This window comes from Panthera onca, chromosome C2, assembly GCF_046562875.1.
Source record: "Panthera onca isolate mPanOnc1 chromosome C2, mPanOnc1 haplotype 2, whole genome shotgun sequence".
Lineage (NCBI taxonomy): Eukaryota > Metazoa > Chordata > Mammalia > Carnivora > Felidae > Panthera > Panthera onca.
Window position 1 is genome coordinate 80,911,427 of NC_138347.1, and position 6,000 is coordinate 80,917,426.

Sequence of the window (6,000 nt, forward strand, 5' to 3'; positions counted from 1 at the left end):
TCCACATTCAAAAAGGACACATCCTCATGTTCCCTCCAGCTTCTATGCCAATTTCTATCCCCTGGAGTGGTGATAATTTACATAAATGTTTTTTTTTAATGTTTGTTTATTTTTGAGAGACAGAGAGAGAGAGAGAGAGAGAGAGCAGGGAAGGGCAGAGAGAGAGGGAGACAGAATCCAAAGCAGTCTCCAGAGCCCCAAGCAGAGATCAAACTCATGAACCATGAGATCATGACTTGAGCCAAAGTCCAACACTTAACCAGCTGAGTACCCAGGGGCCCCAACAAGGAGCTATTTAAAACTGTCTGGACTGTGAAACAAATTGTAATTCTACTTGCAATTTCTTAATCTTACTTTTTTAATGGTACAGATAATACTTTTTTTTTTTAAGTTTATTTATTTGTTTGGATGGGGGGGGGGCAGAGAGAGAGGGAGAGAGAGATAATCCCAAGGAGGCTCTGTGCTGTCAGTGCAGAGACCGACCCAGGCTTGAACTCACCAACCGTGAGACCATGACCTGAGCTGAAATCGAGTCGGCTGCTTAACCAACTGAGCCACCCAGGCGCTCCAGTCCAGGCCATACCTTAAAAACAATAAAGGACATTTAAAAGGTGAAGTTTTTCCTAACCCTACTGCATTAAGAAACAAAGCTCAGGGCAGCAGAACATTTCCTCTTGTTCGCTGCCCCATTAGTTGCTTTGGTATTGTCACTTCTGCCAATGTTATTTGTGAATTCTATAAGGGGAATCTGCCCAAAGTGCAGGCTGGATCTGAAGCACGGGCTGCTGGTGGTGGTCCTTAGATCCAGTCTTTACATTGGAATCCGTGGTGCAGTAGACATAGAAGTGAGGCAGGAGTTTACAGACCTTGTTGCCTTGGTACAAATCCGGCCATTCAATTCTTCAGGCTTCATGACTGTTGCCATGCTTGAGCACGATCTGAGCACCATTATTTACCTGATATTTTTACAGGTTGACTTGTATTTACTCCACTTGAGTGAATCATAGGTTTAATTTGTTGTATTTTTCTAATGCTGATCAAAGTAATGACATAGCTGTCAAAATAAATACTGTATGTCAATATACTCCATCTGAAAATTCCTGACTCCTTGGGGATACACTGGAACAGACTGGGGGCCTCCTGAAATCCAGCCAGACTATGGCAGAGGCCAATTAGATCTTGGTTTCCAGTGCTGAATCCTGAATGAGAAGCCTGCTGAAGTCTGTGATTAGCCCGATAAACATTAATTGTCAGTTGTTTTTGGTGAAAACTATTTTCTATTTTATCAATAGAACTTGGGCAAAAAAAAAAAGCAAAACAAAACCAAAACCTCCTAGAACTGCCATTCTGCTATCTTCCTGACCCCCGTTGAAAGGCTGAGGCGAAACATAACTTACTGGTGCTCTCTGAGACTGTTTCTGTTTAAGAAGGTTTCCTTTTTCCTTTAGGTAATCTCTACACCCAACATGGGGCTTAAACTCACAACTCTGAGATCAAGAGCCTCGTGCTCCACCAACTGAGCCAGCCAGGGACCCCTTAGGAAGGTCTTCTAGTCTTCCCTGAAGAGAGAAGAGTCAAGGGGTAGCGTCCCCTTGCTGGAGGCTTTTATTTTTATTTTCCTTTAAAATTCTTTTGAAAAGTAACTTTAAATTTTTACACTTACACTTGATCTCAATAAAAATAAATTATATGGGTTCTAATGTCATTTAATGAACTTTGGAGCAGGGCACCTGGCTGGCTCAGTCAGAAGAGTGTGCAACTCTTGATCTCAGGGCTGTGAGTTCGAGCCCCACATAGGGTGTAGAGATTACTTAAATAAATAAAAGAACTTTAAAAAAATAAGCTTTGAGGCAAGCAACCTATTATGACCACAACCTATTATGTCAAGTACTTGAAATTTTCAAAGTACTAGGCTTATTATCCTCCACAGTAAATTAAGAAACTAGGGATCAAGAATATGTATAGAGGCGACTGGGTGGCTCAGTCCATTAAGCATCCAGATCTTAATTTTGGCTCAGGTCATGATCTCATAGTTTGTGGGTTCGAGCCCTGCATCAGGCTGTGTGCTGACAGCATGGGGCCTACTTGGGATTCTCTCCCTCTCTCTCTGCCCCTCCCTTGCTCACACATGTACTTTCTCGAAAATAAAATAAACATGAAAAAAAAAAAATTAAAGTGTATGTACCATCTGGTAATCTCAGGAATAGGGGATCAGATAGGAGGAGAAAAGGACTTACTTAATTGTAATTTACAAGGCTCTATCTCTTGTGGTCAATAAAAAATACTAAAAATTTTCCTGAGATGTCCACTGCTATTCACATGTGTTTCCTTCATTCATTCATCATTTCCTCTCCCTACTATCGCAAAGCAAATACAAGTTTGCCGTGTTTCTTTAATCTACAGGATATGTTTGCAGTAGAAAATGGAATGTATTCACTTAAATTGGCATTGAATTTTGATAGCCTTGATTTAATATGACCTATCTTTCTACATAACCTGACGTCTCTTGTGTTAGTTGATTAGGAAACCTCAGACCCCTGTGTCTAGCTGTCTTATGCTGGCTGTGCAAGTAAAATTAAATGTTGATTCTAATAAGCGTACATCTAAACACACCCTAAAACCTGGGCACTTGGAGATGGGGCTGCGGTAAACTCAGCCGGCAAACTGCCTCCAGAAGGCAAAGGAGACGCTCCAGACAGAACTCCCTGACAATCCAGAGGAAGTGATCCTCTGTAGAGAGTGCCTGGGTGGTTCAGTCGGTTGAGCGGCAGACATCAGCTCAGGTCATGACCTCGGGGTTTGTGAGTTCAAGCCCTGCATGGGGCTCTGTGCTGACAGCTTAAAGACTGGAGCCTGCTTCAGATTCTGTATCTCCCTCTCTCTCTCACCCTACCCCCACTCCCACTCTGTCTATCTCTCTAAAAAATAAATGAACGTTAAAAAAAATTCTTTTTAAGTAGAGTCAGGGAGTGCCTTTCTGTATGAGTTTAGATTAATCAGATCAAAGGCTGTCTGATAAGACAGAAGGATGCTTGTGGGACATTGGGAGTCCCTGAGGGACAGACTCTCAGAGGGGTACAGATTGAGGCATAATTACTAAATTTTCTTTTGGGGTGCCTCTTTTTCCAACTTGAGAGACCTTCCTTCTTTGCAGGGACCCTGGTTCCTAGAGGTAAAACTGTGGAGGGGGGTTGGATTGTACAGAGATTAAATGATTTATCTCAAAATGCTCACATCTGAATGCTTTGATTGAGTGGAGAGAGATAAGAATTCCCATGGACAATCCCTTAGGCTAACAAGCATGAAGTGAGGTTTCAAAGCTTCCCAGGGAACTCTGAATAATTCAGTTTGTGGATCTAGGTAGATTCTTTAGGCCCCCAGGGGCATTAACAGCCCCACATTTGTTCCATCCTGACCTCCTCCTTTAAGAGGAACTTTAAAAAAAAATTATTTTAATGTTAATTTTTGAGAGAGAGAGAGGCCAAGGGGAGGGGCAGAGAGAGAGAGGGAGACACAGAATCAGAAGCAGGCTGCAGGCTCTGAGCTGTCAGCAGAGAGCCCAATGCAGGGCTCAAACCATGAGACCATGACCTGAGCTGAAGGTGGATGCTTAACCGACTGAGTCACCCATCCTCCCCTTTAAGAACTTTTTGTCTCCATATATTAAAGTCTTGCTTTTGGGTTCAAGGAAGATGATAAGAGCTAATGAAAATAATGGTAAAAAGTCTGGCTAAAAACAATTAAACACTCAAGGAAATTGGAGTGGAGACAACAGCCCACAAGGCTTCTTAAATTGGAAAGCGAAAGGGGAAATGATGACAAAGTTAGCAGATGAGAGAAAGCTTGGTCCTCAATGGGGCGTGGGGAAAGCCAATGGACAACTCATTTATATCATAGAACAACCAAAAGACTCAGAAATTGGAAGCTTCCTTTGGACGTGGGATGCGAGACTAAAACACGATCACAAGTTGAAAATCCTTTGAAAAGGCAGAAACCTCCAGAACAGAGAGGAGCAAGCCCATTTCTGCACCAGAGCACCTCCAGACTCTGCTGAAATGCAGCAGGGCCCAGTAAGTGCCAGCTCTCTGCCAGCCCTGGATTAGATCCCTGTGGCTGCAGAGAAAACTCAGGAATAAAAACGGACCAAGTTGCACATCAGGCTGAAATCACCAGAAACTTCTAGGAAGTAAAGTAGGAAAAAGAAGCCCAAGGACCAAAAACTCCCATGGGCCCATTAATTAAACCTTAGAGTGACTAGGAAATCCAGAGTTTCCTACAAGAACGAGATCTCCTTGAATGTGATCGAGCAAGGAAGAACCACATATGGTCAAAAGCATTTGGCCAGGGTCTCAGGGACAGGGGCCTAAAGAAAAATGGCAACAATGTCTCCAGATGCTCATAAATTTGCAGGATTTACTCTCTACCATTTATGAGACCAACCAGAGGCTGAGGAGTGAACCTGGCCCTCTCTTTATGAAAAGGCCCTTCACAGCATCCTGGGGGTACAGATCAGAGGACAGTGGCTTCTCAGGTCCTTCCTTTGCACATGTGGTTGACCTTCCATCTCCCGAGACCAGCCCTAGGCTCAGGCCATCCATATTCTACATGGTGATCTATCTGGAGGGTCCTCAGGAACCTGAATGGGAGCCCTGGGACCTGCGACTTTCAAAGTCAAGTACATTCCTGTTTCCTGCCTTTCTCCCAACAGCCGTCAGCCTCTTCTGACTCTGATCAGATCCTGAACTTAAAAGAAAATTAGAACCTGGATCCCAGTTCTGTCTGAAAGACAATGGAACAGAACAATTCTACGTGCTCACAACTCTTCCCCTTCCCAATGCAATGAGAACTCATTGAGTGAGGACAAAGGAAAAAAGAAAAAGCAGATTTCAGGAATTCCTTCCCTACTCCACGTAGTTGGGCAACTTTCCCTCCTTCATGCTGGCTAATTTAGAGGTTTGACTTCAAATATAATGAAGTAGTAGGTTTCTGAACTGAGGGTCCTCCTGAAGGTACACTAGAAATTTGGGGGTTAATGCAGAGAACCGTGGTTTTATGGTCTTACACTGTTAGGCTTGGGGAAGGGCCACGTTCACACTCAAAGGTCTACCTACTACCTGACAGAGAGGGTTTTGCTGTGCCATAGGGGTTAATTTTTCAGTTCTCTTTGCTGCCACATGACTAGGCCTGGCCCAGGCCTACCACAGGCATATGGTGGATGACCTATTCTGTGACTGTTGGCACCAAATCCAGAGTTCTGTCTGACATTCAAGTAGGGATGCTGGCTAGGCAGTTGTATCGTATACATGAGTCCAGGGGGACCCAGGGGTGGGCGCACAAGAAATCAGGTCGGAAGATCTCAATGTGAGAGTCACTGGCATATGTATGGCATTTAAAATCATTCAACTGAATAGAATCACCTAGGGAATGAGGTAAAATGATAAGAGACTGGGTGGCAGACTGAGTCCAGAGGCACTCAAGACGTAAGGTTGGCCAAGGAACCAGAGTCCGGCAAGCAGTCTGAGGAGCCGCCGGCGAAGGAGGAGAAAAAAAGAGAGTGCGACAAACCAAGGGAAGAGAGGGTTTCAAGGAAGTCACGTACAACGGTTCAAACGCTGATGGAAGATGGAGTTCATGACTAAGAATCAACCACTTGTTTGCCAGATGGAACGCTGCTGGTAAGATTGGCCAGAGCAGTTTCAGGGGTAGGGATAAAAGCTTGACGTGTGTGGATTAAAGAGAAACTAGGGAGTTAAGATTCCACACATAGTGAGCTGATAGGGTCTCAATATCCACCTACGACAACTCCCAGAAATGCTAGATCAATGAAAGCAAAGATTATTTTGAGTTTAGAGCCGAGGGGCGCCTGGGTGGCTCAGTTGGTCGAGTGTTTGGCTCTTGATTTTGGCACAGGTCATGATCTCGCGGTTCATGGGCTCGAGCCCCACATCTGTGTCATCTGTGTTGACAACACAGAGCCTGCTTGGGATTCTCTTTTCCTTT